This window comes from Perna viridis, chromosome 2 (assembly GCF_037379345.1).
Source record: "Perna viridis isolate PV_CMFRI_1.1 ecotype Kerala chromosome 2, ASM3737934v1, whole genome shotgun sequence".
NCBI classification, from domain to species: domain Eukaryota; kingdom Metazoa; phylum Mollusca; class Bivalvia; order Mytilida; family Mytilidae; genus Perna; species Perna viridis.
In genome coordinates, this window is record NC_142446.1 from 54181875 (window position 1) to 54198742 (window position 16868).

At 32.7% G+C, this 16868-nt stretch overlaps 1 protein-coding gene across 1 annotated transcript in view; it reads right to left on the reverse strand.

The window, feature by feature from the left end:
• LOC148626049 (ectonucleoside triphosphate diphosphohydrolase 1-like) overlaps positions 1-16703 on the reverse strand; it is a 33247-nt gene extending 16544 nt beyond the window's left edge. Inside the window, exons 1-2 of the mRNA XM_088569658.1 lie at positions 16060-16703; positions 12607-12648 (exon numbers count right to left, since the gene is read on the reverse strand). The gene's annotated coding sequence lies outside the window, so the exon portion shown is untranslated. The remainder of the gene's footprint in view (positions 1-12606; positions 12649-16059) is intronic.
• Between the last annotated feature and the right edge of the window lie 165 nt (positions 16704-16868).

Genomic DNA, 16868 nt, shown 5'->3' on the forward strand with positions numbered 1-16868 from the left:
ATAAGATCATCGTCGATGTGAATCTTTTAATAATACAAAACTAGTTGAAAATAATATGGAGTTATGGACTTGACCAAAGTCAATTTCTATTTGAACAAAAAACTTTGTAAGAGTTACATACAAATATAAAAAGTATCTACTACTTGTTCCCATTGTAAAAAAAAGATTGCTCGACAAAATTCATACTATATAGGAAAAGTATATGTCAATCTTTTATATGCCTTTAATCCTTTTTCGTAATGAAATTTCGATTCCGATTCACTTGTATCTTGGAGATGCATTTTATTTTGGTTAAAAAAGTGATTTGTGTGCTGTACCGAGATGTTGAACTTTTGAAACATTAAAGCGTGTATTTTTTGCCGATGCACATAAAGTCAAAACCCTTAAAACACTGAGGCATCGTTCCTTGTAATAAACACGGGCATACAATGTTGTAGAGTCTTTGACATACTTTTTAGACCTCAAAGGTCTTCCCATTCCGATAATTTTGGTTTTGGGTTCCTTATGTACATAATTAATTTTTGAGTCTTGAACTTCCTAAGTGTATTGTTGTAAAACTTTCGATAAGAAATTACTTCTTTAAACACATGTATAGCATAACGAAATAATTTTTTTCATAGACCGAAAAAATATAACAGTCATTCCTTAAATAATCACTTTTCCTTTAAACGGGCTTTACTTCAAGCTTCCTTCCCAACAGTAAAATTGCCTTAATTTTTATTCAATGAACAAATTATGTACATCCTCGCCAACAGACACGTACAGCGAATATAAAACTGATTGCACTTCCAATTTTACCCAAATGTACGTAACACGTCGTTTGATTGGTCACTCATTAATCAATTAACAATATCTATATGATTGGTATTTTGTTTATTGATTGAGGAATGACTGCTATATTTTTTCGGTCTAGGAGGAAATAACCTCGGTGCACCTGGTCCATGCTACCATTTTTAGTGAAGTCCGAGTTGCTCATTTGACTATGTTACTTTGTATGTATGATTTTAGTTACTTTATGTTCTTGGTTGTGTATGTCTGTTTTCAATATCTGGTCTTTGTCCCTGGATTACATTCTTTTGATTACCGCTATAACCTTGGTTCCCTTGATTACTTTCTCAATCACGTTGTGCACACTAGATAACCTGTGTACACCACGGGCATTGCGGTTATTTCAAATAGGCCGAAAACATATAACAGTCATTCATGATAATTTATTTTTAGTATCAAAATTTAACGCGTAAAGTACTGAAAAAGGTTGATGACGACATGGTCATATACAAAATTTGGTCTATGAGATGATGGACAAATTTTTGTTAATCCAAATAGAAAGCATGTTACTTCTGGAATTAAATTATACTCAAATAATCTTCAAAGCAAAAATGTATTCTACTTTTTACTGCTAATTTTTCATATGCAAAATTTATGATTTCGTTTTTTTTTAAAGTACACTTTTTTTTAATTTAGCTTTCCATGATCGAAGAATAAGCTTTTGATTAAAGCGGTTATAGGGACCAAAGATTCGAGCGGAAATTTAAAGAACATATTCAAAGGAAAAAGACTAGACAGGTAAATAGACCAACATAACAAAGAAAACGAAAAAACCAAAATATCACGTACAAAGAGACAAAAGAATACAAGCAACCCAGACTTCACTAGAACTGGGAGTATGGACCAGGTGCAAATATAGCTTTTCAAAACTATTTAAAAGAGTAATCAAGGGAACCAAGGTTATAGCGGTAATCATAAGAATGTAATCCAGGGACAAAGACCAGACATGGAAAACAGACTCACACAACAAAGAATATAGAATAACCAATCATACATACAAGGTAACAAAAGTAAAGGAGCAACTCGGACTAAAAACTAAAAACACTGAAAACTGGGAGATGGACCAGGTGCATCGGTAGGGTAAGCGTCCTCTGCTTTTCTAGAAACACCCGCCGAGTTGCTCATAAAAAGTCAAGTCCGGGGTAGACGAAAGAGCAAAGGAAAACTACGACACGTTGTATGTGTTTACATTGGTTCAAGACCTTATGACTACCTTCTGAAGGTATTATTTGTTTGTGCATTTGGAGATTGTCATTACTTCCGTTCTTTTTTCATTTATAATTATATGCATGCTTGTTCTTAACGAGTCTGCATACTTAATTTATATTTTGACTGTAAGGACATTTGGATACCCATCCATAATTTAATTTCTGATGTAACACGCTTTCTGATTGGATGGAAAATTATGTCGATCATCTCATAGACCAAACTTTGTAATGTGACTGTGACGTCATCAACCAGTTTTGCTGATTTACTCCTTGAATTTTGATACTAAAATTAAATTATAACGAATGACTGTTATATTTTTCGGTCTATTTGAAATAACCCGTGGGGGCACTTTTCAAAATAACCTGCTAGGCAGGTAATTTAGTGTGCACAATGTGATTGAAGTTTTTTCCTCATAGACCAAGAAAATATAGCAGTCACTTCAAATTATTCCGAATATCATCATTGTAGATGTTATCGTATAAAAGTCATTTGAAACACTGCATAAAGTTTATACCCAACAATAAAGAAACTTAAGTCAAGATGAAGGATAAGTACAGACAGGCATAAATATCCCTCTTCCTTCTTTTGTACTTCGCTTATTTACTTACAAATTATTTTGATGCAACAGATAAATACAGTATATGATATAGTCTTTGGCCTTGGAATATAATTTTGTTTACGTAATATAATAGCAGGTTTATAATATGTATCGTTTTAATTATGCAATCATAGAATGGTGTCATCATTGAGTAATTAATATCAGAACGTTTGAAAACAGGTACAACTGTATTTAATGCTTTAATACACAACAATTAATAGTGATTCTGCATTGATTAGTACATTTGAGTGTAAAATAAGACATTCGTCTCAAACAAAAAACAAAAAACAAAAACACCCCTCCCAAAAAAAAAAAACAAAACAAAAAGACAAAAAGAAAAAACAAACAAAAAAAAATACGAAAAAAAAACCAAACAAGAACCACAAAAAAACACAAAATATACCCCAAAAAACAAAAAGAAACAACAAACAAACAAACAAAAATCACACAAAACATAAAAAAATATAAAACAAAACACTGCATGAAGTGACAATTTTGGTTAGATCTAAATTTATTACTCTCACTTACTTCAACATGTATGCATGTGAGCACATTTCTTCATGATAATTATGAAATATAAATTGGATGGTACAGTTAAAGGGTACATTTTTTACCTTTCAAAATACATGCGAGAGATAGAATTGTCATCGTCATGTGCTTTATATGTGTACGTAATTGTGATGATTTAAGAACAATAAAGCGCTGATTGTGAATGATTTCGCAATTTTTTTTTTTTACCGTAAGACCTTTTGTTTAAAAAATAAGGTAAGAGTGTCCTGCTCCGCCAGTGATTCCCGCCATATTGCAAGTGAGTATAATCTAGCAATAATAATGCAATTCCGCGACACGTGTCGAACACTACTGACAAGGTTGTAATTTTAACTAACATCATAGATCGATTTTATCTCAATATGAAATTTTGATACTAGACATACTTAAGTGGCATTTGGTGGAAATATGATACTGTTCAATATTTTATTTGTTAATATAGTTACTATCATTTTGTATTTTAATAATTACTCAACAGTAAGATTGAAAAACAAACATACGTAGGTCTATTTATTTCGAAACATACTAGTATAATAATAGTGAAAAGATGTAGGGGCATAAAAATTATTCATAACATAGTAAAATATGTACATACAAGGAAAACTGCGGTATTCGTTCATTGCAAGGAGGTTTTTATGGTGCCACAATTATACGTCATTTAAAAGAACTGCCAAGAATTGTAAATTTTGGTCTTTTTTCGAACATATTCACATCCAGAAAACTATGTCCACACAAAAAAAACGAACTTATTAATTTCACATATGATGTAAATGTTTTCACTGAATATGAAGTTGTTTCTTGGGAGTGGACATCATTTCCTTGACAAAAATATGAACGGAAAGTGAACAAAAAGTGAAAATTGACAGTATATCTGAATTTTAGACAACTTCAAGCTACTCGTTTGTTCTTTTTATACAAGCATTATCGAAAGTCTTTGTGTGTTCTCTTTTGGCATGGATTCCAGTCTCCAAATTCACAATAAAATCTTTAAACACTGTAAGAATAACTTTCAGTGGTATTATTACTTCATCACTCCTTCTCGTTTGTTTTTATCTTTGTCAATATGACAAGTTTTTAATTTTTTTTTCTAATTTCAGGAATGAAGCATGTTTTAAACTAAACTACATTTGCAATAAATGGATTAGAAAGGGACGGCGTACCATGTGCCTTAGCGCAGCTGTTTTGAACCTAGAGTCATTTGTAGTATATAACAACAAAAAGTACCTTTGCATGTTAAATCATGCCTTTTTATGACAATTTTCCATGTAGGAATGTCCCTGTGAGTGGCATAAGGTTTAAAAGATATTGGATGTTAACTATACTTTAAAATACAAAATAATATCAATCATACAAAAAGTACAACGTACCTATCATCAGCATCATAGAAACCCAAACATTTTTAAGAAGTTTAAGATCCAAAAATAAATTATATACAAATTAACACAAAGTGCTAAAAAACCAAACATATTGAAATGTGAAACTAGATCCAGCAACGATGACTGAAATAAATTCAGGGGTAACACTAAGAATAATGCAAAATCGTTAATCATGAATTCGTACATTGGGAAGACAATTTTTTTTAAATGTCTCAAACCGTTTTTATTTTTAAAGATGATTGTACTGACAGCAGAATACAATGATACATATTAAAACTTATATTCTTAATAGGATCATATATCAGGTATACTGGGAAAGAACGAGTCCACTGCTTAAAACACATACTAAGTTGTTTATTCATGACCTACAGTTTTACCGCTGATATATACATTATAAATCGATTAGCAAGTCAAGATAGTGGTCGTGATACTATGTTTTCAAATTTGCAGCTTTTAAGAAAATCTTCCTTTAGACGATGAACAAGATATTTAAGTCATTGTTACGTCAGCAAAATCTTAAATAACGTAATTGTTGAAAGATAAAAAGAAAAAAAAAACACATCTGAAGGAGCACATGAAATGTTATCCAAGATAGATCACAGCATTTTTTGAAAAGTTTGGTCAAAAGTATTTCCTCTTCATCAATTTGCCTGAGCAGGTAAGTACGAGACAAATTTCATAGAGTGTGTGGTAACTTCAATCTTACATTCCGTTCTGTTTGTGAAATGCGATGGAGGAAACCCCGAAATTTCGTTTTGTTAAACATTTTATCATCATCTCGTTTTCGGGACGATGAAATAACGGGACTTGGCATCCGAAAGAGGCGTGGTCTAATCCACCAAACAGGAACGCAGAAACAAGACGGCGGAATGCAGGGGGTTCCGAATATTTCCATTTTAATGCTTAGTTATTACTACACGGTTAGGTCAATTCTAAGAATATGGTCTCATTTTGTTGAAGTAAAGCTATTTTGAGGCAGTCCGCACAGAAATTTCAAGTGTTTCAAAAGTACATATTTTTCTAATCTATAGTAAATGAGGTTCAATTAATTTAGAGATTATTGTTACAAAATCCAGTAGCCATGGTAACATAATGAAAAAATATAACTGTTTTCATTACAAATAAAGACTGCCTTTCCCAAACTAACATCCAAATACTATGTTTTATAAAATATCAGGCACCCAGGCCCTAGACAGGATGAAAGCATGCATGGAAGAGGTTGAAAAAGGGTAAAAATAACACTCTTTTCGATTCATTTTTTCGCAATTTTAGTTCCTAAAGTTCGTGTGAAATAATGTATTTTGAAAATTAGCCAGCTGATGCTGTGGAGAGAACCAAATACAACTGGAGACTGAAACGTTCCGGATACCATTTAAATTACACCTGTTTATCATTACATATATTACATCTGTCTATGTATAAATGCTTAACTACATTTAAACAATATATCCACCAAATTTCAACTTTTAAGTTTAAGTTTTACCAAATTTGACCGGGTCAACTTGCTGTACGAAACAGTGCGCATAAATGTAACTGGATAGTGCACCCTTATATTTCGTTAAAAAATGTATATCCCTAATTGGAGAAAAAAGTCGTTTGTGCAACGAGAAAACATTTCGCACACTTCCTGTTGAGAAAGAACATGCAAAAATACTAATGAATCTGTTTGCTCTTATCTTTGATGAGGTCATAACAAGGTAAAGAACCTTTATATCTTTTTCTATCATGATTTGAGGTATACACGTGGAACTGAACACCTGACAGGCGAAAACAAGAGTCCTGATCCTCGGAATCTCTTGGTTTACCAATCACATTAAAGTAAATAAGATGTGGAGGTTTTTGAGTTTTCAAAAAAGAATTAATCAACATGCCATGAAAGTTATATAGTCCCGCTTATCGGTAGCATTATAAAAGGGTTTGGTGGTACATTTAGCAGGGCATCGCTTCACAAAGCCAACGTAAGACCCACATTCACGTAAGTCCCTTTGGTTTGTTAATGATTTATTTGTACATAAGTCTTTCGAGTGTTTTGTAAAACAATTCCAAGAACCAGTAGTTAGAATACCAATACAGTTTTTTTGTATCTGTCTATACATGCAGATCTGTTCACGGTAAGTGTTTTGAGTTTTTCAATGATGCTATAGGAATTTATGAACAAGATTTTAAATGCATTTTTTCACAGTTAATTGGCATAAACTTTATTACTATCATTGGTAATAAATATATGGTCAACAGCTGTTCGCATAAAGAATAACGGTAAACAAGACTGTCTACTGAACTAGAAAAAACAATCATGTTCACAAACAATTACATATTCACCCTATCAGTAACAGCTGTCCACTGTTTTGTTTCGTTAGGATGTGTTTTACATACTTATGAAGAAAACAATTATCATTGATGTCAACAAGACGTTCGGCAGTAGATATAGTCCTGGTTATGCTGCCCGACCATCGTAATCAAATCAGATGAACGTCTATCACTTTTATTTTCACATGGTTTAAAACTCTAATTGTGTCATTTCTGAATGCTGCAACTACGTTAACGTACAACAATCATGATTTTACCTACAATTTAAGGAGGTAGAGCTAGGATAAGGGACATAAGTCTTGAAATCAATGATACATTTGTATCATATTCAATTTCACCAAAGCCTATCAGTCCGAGTTACTTTGATGCTTACAGAATATTGATGTAAAATGCTGAATATAAACGTTCTAATGAGTTTTTCCTCTTATGTGACATCATATTTATCTTTACAAATGAGAGGAGAATTGTCAAAAAGGATTCACTGCAAAATGCTTTTAAATTTCATGCTTTATTTAACTCAGACAATGAACTTTATGTTCGAAGCTGCAAAATACTGTAAAATCATTCTTTAAAAATGATTGAAGTAAATATATACTCATAAATTTATACAAATACGATGTTTATATGATATGTACGTCTTCCATATATCTGGAAATGCTTATCATGTATACCGGTACATATTAACTTCTAATTTTAATGTGTAACATATACCACGCTCTCACGAGCCCATTGATACGGACAATAAGTTTTCTTCTTCTTCTGTTCTTTGAATCAACCTTTCTGATATATTAGGTCAATTCATGTTCGATTATATTTATCAACAAAACTTGGTCAACTCAAATTTGGAATAAACTTGAAACCACTTTGGGTTGGGAATGACACGATTCAAGACACGGATTCAAATGTTCTAAATTTTTATCTTGTTTGTTGCGTACGTATGTTATAGGGGTCGTTGGATACAATATTTCTTAAACATTCTTATTGTTGAAATCAGTCTATCAACTAAGTATTTATACTTCCTGCATAATGTATATATACATTCTATAATATTATTTAGACAAAATGATTATATTTCAAAACAGGTGGTAGTTGTTTTAGTCTTGATTTCTTTCTTTTTAGACAGGCTATGATAGAACTTTCAGTTACTAGACTACTAAAATAGATTTATGGTAAACTATTTGCGTTGTTCACGTAGAAATAATCTCTGCATGTACAGCAAATTATGGTCATAATCATTTTCAAATATTTGATGTTCAGTGTTTCTGTAAAAATCAGGCAAAATTGGAAAAATCAGAAACATGCATGCCAAAAACCCACCGATCTGACAATATAATGTCACTCAAGGATGCTTTTTCTAAAACCACTATAACTCAATTGACCAATTTAATATGAAAAATATTAACTTTTTTCCTTGATTCTGATAGTGCAAATAGTCAAATTACACTTTCAAAACGCTGGTTTTTTATACCATGTTTCAACCACTGCCCGATTTTTACTTAGAATGACAATCAATTAACAATGTCAACATTAGTTTTAAAGGTACTTGAAGTTAACACAAGGAGATAAATAGGTATTCAATATCCAAGGCTGTGTTTTGCATTGAGCATATAGGTTTAACATTGTATTACATGTAGGGTTGGTCTGCGGTCGATTTGATCATCAATACTGGAAATTTATAGACCGTTCTCAAGTGAACAGAGAAGTTTTTTTTTTCAATTCCATTTGACATGTAAGTGTCAGATAAAATCTCTACCCATACAGCGCAAAATTAGGAACGCCTTGCATTATTTTATATAATTTAATGTAATTTATTGTTTTGAGTGATAAAGTATAACGAGTATGAGTATGGTGTATATGTCAAAGAGACAACAATCCCCACTTGGGTGAAAATATCAGCCCAAGGCTACCCATCAGTCTTTAATGAACAATGAGGAAACCCTCACACCACAGGGAAGGCTGCAGCTGCCCCCAAAACATCCTTATACACAGGTACAGCAAAAGAGTTGCCTCTAGTTAAGTATATAATTAAGAACGTTACAAAATTGTAAGAATTCAAAAGTGGTTTGACAGTCAACCAACTATTACGCTTATAACAAAACTTGCATGGTTGGTTTGTTATTGATTTTGAGAATCGTCGCTATTCTCTGACCTGGTTTGAATATTCAGAATTTAAGTCATATATTGCTAATTGAAGGTGGTAGATTCTTCACTAATGATAGATCCAGATCTGGAAGAGTTTGACTTTTATGTAGCAAGGAAAAATATATACAGGTGACGAGTTACATTAATTGCTAAACTTCCATCTGCAATCACTATAACTTCATTGTAACTATAATTATAATATGTTCAACTTACATCTGCATTCATCATTTTTTATTTCAAATATAGTCACACGTATTTGTTCATGCATTATTTATATTCAGTTCATAAGTTGTACTATTATGTCTCATATGAGACCTTTAGTGAAATAAAAGTTTCAAAAAGTTTCAAGTTTCTATATAATTTTTATCTTAAAAATCGCAAAAACCAAATGACAAGTTAAGGCTGAATATTTTTACCTTAACTACTCCTGAATTAGAAAAAAAATTAAATTTGGTGTCTTTTTGATGAATCACCTCCTTTTTAAATTTTAGAAATACTATTTCTATTCCAAGCTCCGAACAGCATCTGATGTTCGAAATTCATCGTCGACGCTGCAGCCAGCCGTCTCAGAAAATGCAAGAATCTTGCAAAGAAAATGCGAATATTACGCGACGTCATCCGACTGTCAAACGACGTACAATTTGAATAACGCCCGATCGAAGGCATGTCTGCAGCGGTTAGCGAACGAGGAAACGAACGTCTGCCGCAGCTTGGAGCTTGCTTCTCATGTTTTGAATCAGGTAGTTTGTATTCGGGAATTAAAAAAAAATCAGAGATAATCCAACTTATTTATTCTACTAAAATTGTACATTTTTTACAGATTAGAATGCTATTGTTAGGTCATTATCTTCTTGAATTTGATAATATTACAATTCGTTAAATATTATCCGTAGATGAACTTAATATTGTTATAACATTCGTCGCCCCGTTAAAGAAATATTCTTTAGTTTCTAGGTATATTTTGCTGGCGCAGCCGCTTTCTATTGAAAGCTCGCGTTTAGTTGTCCTAAATTTTGTTAGCGTGACAATATCTTTATTGTTTAATATGGTGAAGTAGTTTTTTTAAAAAGGATTCCTTGTGCAGACGGTAGTTAAGTACCCTCGAATACAATCTTATGTCACGAAAAGACAAATGATTTATAACATAAAAATAGGTGATGTGGCATGTTTGCCGATGAGACAGTCATCATCCAAAAGTAATTAAACTTCTACAGGACACCACACGGTCTTCAATGATAAGGAAAATCCGTACCTTAAAGCTGTAATAGCCCCAAAAATAAATGAAGTGAAACTATTAATAAAAGACGAAAGTCGACATTATCTATAATAGAAAAAATAAACGTAAGACAAATAACAATGAACGCAAAAACAATGACAGCCACTGGACTACAGGTTTCTGACTTGAAACAGACATATAAAGTATGTGGCGGAGGCTAAAATTGTTTGTGAGCGCTCAACGCTCCACTAATCTGGGACAGTGGTGGGAAAATACAACTAAAAATCTGTTGAATTCGGATTTGACTCTTGAGATTGATACAGAATACAATTACTTTAACAACTAGGACAAAAGGCAACAAAAGCTGTATCTACTTCGAAAGAGTACTCGCTTTTTCTGTAAGCTTGTTCAAAATCCAATTGCAACTGATAAGTACACTTTGTTTTACTTAAACAAAACTATTAATAAAAACACGTTCAACATGATTCGGTGAAAAAAATATGATAAAAGGTCTTCGTGCAAACGCAAAATCAGTTCTGCATTAAACTTTTTGTAAACTGACAAACGAACAATTACGGAATGACATTTTTAAAACTGTACAATACATATACGCCTAAGATGAATGTTGTAGGCGTATAAGCAATGGTAAAAAGACACCAGTTAGCTTAATTGACTTTAATTGGGCAATTAAAGTCTATTTAAGGGAACCCACATGTGGCTTGTGTAGCGTTCTAGAGTTTCACCACGGCTTCCTTGTTTTTTCATAACTATTTTATTTAAATTCTGTCAGATGGAAATCATTGTGACAAATAATTAAGAGCACGTATAGAAAAACAAAACAAACAAAAACAAACAAACAAACAAACAAAACAAGTACTCAACAAGTTCGATTGCTTGTACACTTCATAAAAAAATAGGCTTACTGGAATACTTTTCACTGTATTTAAAATTTATTCCAAAGTTTGAGAATATCTAGAAATCAAATTGAAAAGCCTTTCTGTTGAACTAGAAAATTGTTTTCTAGTAAAATGGCAGTAATGTCCTAACCAGTCCTAATTCATCATTGCTCATATAAATATTTTATAGAATGGATTCACCATGTCCGACAAAACTCGTAAAATCCCAGCACTGCGCCAGACACATAAAGCGTTAGTTCCTCGCATAGATCTCCTCTTAACTGTGAAACCGCTTACAGATAATACGGTTGTTATTCTCTGTGACAAATTATAGAGTTAATTGTACCGTAATGGTCTATCTCGACTATCTCTAAGCAATAAAGTCGAACAACAATACGGATATTACCCAGTAATTGTTATAAAGCATTGTTACGTTTGGCTTAATGTACAAGAAGTTCGTTGCCTTGGCCTAAATTACATAACATGTCTTGATCACTGACCCACTACCTCGAAAAGCGTTATTTTGTGATATCACAAGATTTATTTATATTGCATAAAAGAGAATTTCGTATTTCAAATTAAAACGTTTAAGACAAGTGCTCTGTATACATTGGGGAGTTTTACGAGTCTTTATTAAAACCGTTACACATCACATGTTTGAACGTAGATTAAAACGTCCTTTGCCATCTTTACGAGAAAGTATTGTTATTTTTTTAGTATAATTTTTTAAACAACTACGAGATGAAATGGACATCGAGAAGCACGATAGAAAAAGGGTATAAGAATGGCATATAAGGCCAACAAGACGAGAATCTTTTCCAGTCAAAGCAAATTCCAGGCGTTGTTCTTTTTCATGAAATTCGATAATGTCATTGGGTACAAAAATGCATGTATGTAGTACATGTAATATCCCCATCAAAACCAATCTTTGACTCAAAAGTATAATCTTTTAGAGAAAACGATAATATGCCATTTTTATAAAGTTTGTAAGATCGTCATTAACTCAACTCATTAATATATATACAGTGTATATGGATCAACTATTCAATTCATATTTCTTTACATTCCGTTCCATTGAAGATGAAGCATTCCCAAGTAAATAAATATAAAATACATGTATATTGCCGGGAAATATCAAGTTTAGGAACAGTCAGATCGCGAGGGTTCCCCGAGCTAATCTGACTGTTTCGCAGCGAGTACAAATATACTGATATTTTCAGCAATGAATATATACTGTTTTTATCCTACAACCACATTTTCTAAATAAAACAAGCGAAATTTGTCCACAATACTTTAAATTTTTCAGTAATCTTTTGAGTGGGGCGAGGGTACCTTTAAACTTGTTACCTGTTTTTGACGTTGCTCACAACTGAAAAGGTAACCAGGAGACGATATTATGCGACACTCTTTATTTGTATAGTAGACAGCTTACTTGCTGGATAAATATTATTTTTTCTATTAAGCAGAGTAAGAAAATGAACTTACCTATTTTTTTCTTTCCATTCCTCTCAAACCATCATTGCATACCTGTGATGAGATAATGTATATTGATCACCAATATATTAAGGTACATGAATGAACTGGGTAACCAACAGCAGATTGTTTTTAAATGATTAAATTGATTTGTAGAAGATCAAAAGATGAAATTTGCAAAGTTATGTAAATGCAATTCAAGACAGAGAAACATACTCTCATTTGCACGGTAGCCACTTAAGAACAATGGCGGATATAATACCTATAAAATTAACGTGTTGTAAGGTAATCGTGACGGAAGACTGCTTAAATTAGTTTTACATGTAAGTCGAATGAGCATGAACCTCGTTAAAGTTAATAGTAAAAGTGTTGCAGATGTATTGCAAATATCTTCCACGTAGACACAATAATACGAACGAACTCAAGGTTGTCAACTTATGTGATGCATGTATCACAAGGTCAAGCTCCCGGAAGTTATGTAAAGCAATGAATCGGTATCAGAAGCCAGTCCACTGATGACTGATGAAATAGAACTGGCAGTCAGTTTAGTATTTAGCTTGCATTTTGTTTTTATTAGTGATAAAATCATCTAATGGACTGATATAAAATATATAATGAAACAAGAACTGTTAATAATAACATGTTTTCACTACACTCGTCGTCTAGTCTAATTATGTTTAATTTTCTCCTTTGAGTACACAATAGAAACCTACAACGGAACTCTTATGACCACTATGGAATCGGCAGCTTTGGCTAGCCTCGAAACCTAGTCCCTGAAGAAATGTTTTTACCGACACAGGAACATAAAGGGTTTTTAGGGGTTAATACTTGACTTGGCCAGTTCATGTCTCATTAATATGTCCTTTCAATTTGTGATTTATTTGTTCGTTATTACCAATATTTTAGCCTGAAGGGTTCCAGTACAGTTATTGGGTTACAGAGGACAATCACCCTACCGGTGCACCTGGTTCATGCTCCCAGTTTTAGTGGAGTCCGAGTTGCTCATAAACTTTTGTTGCTTTGTACGTTTTATTTTGATTATTTTGTGTTCTATGTTGTGTATGTCTGTTTCGCTTTCCTCTTGAATCTTGGTTCCCTTGATTACTGTTTGTAGAGACTGGCAATTAGCAATGTTGAGCGCACCTCTGTTGTTTACGTCAAAAATATGATTTCAAGGTAATATTGGAATTTTAATGATACATGTATAATTCATCAAAAATACGCAATGCAAATACCATATTTTATTTTTCGGATTTCAATTTTTAATGGTAAGTAATTTTCTGATAATTCTTATATCAGAATAAGATGACTGCAGTCTTCATTCTCATTTACAGTGACTTACATTGCTGTTTTATTTGCAGTAGCAAAAAGCAAACTCCCAGGTGATGTACAAAATTACTGCACTGACAGGATACAGTTGGAGGTCGTTTGTTATTTTGGACAACAAACATTCAATTCATGGCAACGACCGTAAAATGTTTAAAGGGACGACCTTATCTATGGGCCACATATCCTTGTCCAAGAAGTATAATTAATTACTACGGAAGCAAGAGGAATTAGCGCACCATTTACCAAAGGAAATGCCTTTTTCAAACCAGGACTGTTGGGTTGTTTTCAACCTTTCGGTTTCTGCTTTGATTGTGCTATTTACTTTTGCCTGTAATTTTGTGTTTATCATTTCGGTAATTTTGTTATTACATCAGTCTACAACTGACAAGGTCATGCCGCAGAGTGTATGTAACGGGTCTAAAAAACTGTAAATTTAAATTATGCAGCAAATTTCTTTAGTCAAATTAGTAAAATATTTTAAAAATTACGTTCATTGGAAAGAAAATTTTGTAATTATATTACATTGTTTTCTAAGCAGGGCACAGGAACTTGCGCAAACACTGTTCAGAAAAGAGTGTAGATTAAGGTGGTAGACCTAGGGTAAGGGACATAACTCTTGAAATCAGTGATATGTTTGTATCATATTCAATTTCACCAAAGCCTATCAAGCTTTCATTTGAAACAGAATGAAATCAGTCCAAGTTATTTGATGCTTGCACGAGATTAATGTAAAGTGCTGAATACAAATGTTCCAATGATTTGTAAGAGTTTTGTCTCTCACTCTACGTCGACCTCCTGAAACTCGTCACTATAAACATTGTATAGTCGTCACCATGGCTTGATTGACCAATATGGAGTATTTAACATAAATAATCTAACTGTCCTTATCTTCACCCTTTACCGGACATAACCTTCAGCTTGCAGCAAGGCTGGTATTATATAAGAAGCAGGAACTGCTCACGTCTCCGGAGCTCCTACGTTCAAACTCTTGCGCCTCCGGAGCACCTGAGTTTATACTCGGTTTTGACTGTAGGCCGTGTGTTTTTTTATTTTTTGTGTGTGTACTTTTTAGTTCTTTTGTGTCGTGTGTGTTCTCGATGATGTTTTTTCTGTATCGACTTCCCTTCTTTGTACTTTTGGCATTGCTACGTCTTCTACAGGTTTTGCTATAATATACTTTTTTAGTACGACAGGGCATTTTTTAAATATATATGCAAACAGAAAAAAGTGATAAAAACAATTATCAGAACTATAAATAATAATTTCACTTTTCCAATAAAAGCATTTGGAAGAATTGAAAATTTTGGTCCTAAACCCTTTGAAATATTTATGTCTGTTAAATGACTTCAATAAATTAAATGAGTTTTTTTCAACTACTGTTATATGTTCGACACCTGTTATGATGTTATCTCCCGCCAACGTGTAACAATGCGCATGCTATTCAATTACCGGAACTTTAACGCATATCAGTCCAGATTGATAACTTCCATTGTCCCTGGCTGATAACTTACTTTCACTTCCGGTATTGTAAGATAAAAAACTGTACGCATCAAGATTAAATATGCAGTGATAAGTATATTTACAAGTTGCTTTAAATCCTTGCTTTGTTGGTCTTGATATAAATTTAATTATGTGTGCTGTTTGCTATTAAGCTGGTCAAACACGACCTAAGTTAACTCTTAAGTATGGCAGCTTTCTTTAAACATAGTGACATCATGAATCAAATGCAGTAGATGGTATTCCCCTAATTTACATTGGCATACAGAAAACTTTATTAAACAAGTTCTACGGAGAAAAAAAAATAGACACTCATATGCATTGCGATGACAATACACCAGTTTTTAACAGTAATTCGTGGTCTCTCTTATTTGGTCCTAACAAGTAACACATGCAAATACTTTTCGCTCCCGTAGAAACTGACGGTTCTGTAAATATGGTGAAGCAATTTACAGACTAATCCTATCAATTAACTAACGTTTAAATATTCACCAAACTTTAGATTAAATTAAAAAAACACACATTTGTATAGAAAAAATATTAACTGCGTCAATTTTTTCCATATTTGTATAAACTTTTTCTGATTGAAATTGAGAATATGAGCATATGCGTAATAACAAGTAGAAATAGATGGCCTACCTTGGAATGACTTTCCTTATATTGATAGTATCTGTTTATTGCTATTGACTGATTATCTGGATTATTGCATACACAAATACCAATATGGAATATCAATTTTCTGTTAACTGTTGTTGTCGCTTTCTCATTAAACTCTATGAGATTTTCCTATGTGTGTCATCCTGTTTTATTGGCCCCCGTCTCTCTATCAACCGTGATACTGTGATAGTTCATTGTTCTGGATGCATATACAGAGCATACTCTGTGATTCGAATTCTTTGTCTCAAAATGAACAGCTATTACATTTTGAGAAAATTAGGAAAACAGAAAACAAACTTTAGTATTTCCGATGATTGGTATTTCTTTAAAGATACACAAAGATCCCTTTAGCTTCCAGAAATGTTAAATATACTATGTAAGAATGATTATAACCAAATACCAGGAAATATATACAATTCAAGCACCAGGAAATATATACAATTTAATACGAATGTTCCTGTCAGTGATTATTTAAGACACTTTAGTTTATATCGAGCGCTTGTAAATTACAACTCAATCATGCAGAGGATACTAACAAGCACCCGAATGGATACAATCCAATCCGTCGACGAAAGCTTGCATAGTTTTTGCTTATCTATAAATCAAAAAAGAGATTACCGTAAAATACACAATCAATCACTATAGTTCATCATAGAATAACGGGGAATCCTGCTATTGAAATTGTTTTTCATTGACAAAAACATATGCTCCTCAAACTTCATCTTATCTATATTACATTCTTTCATCGTAGTCTGGCTGATTTGCTTATGAAACTATTCTTGTAATCAGAA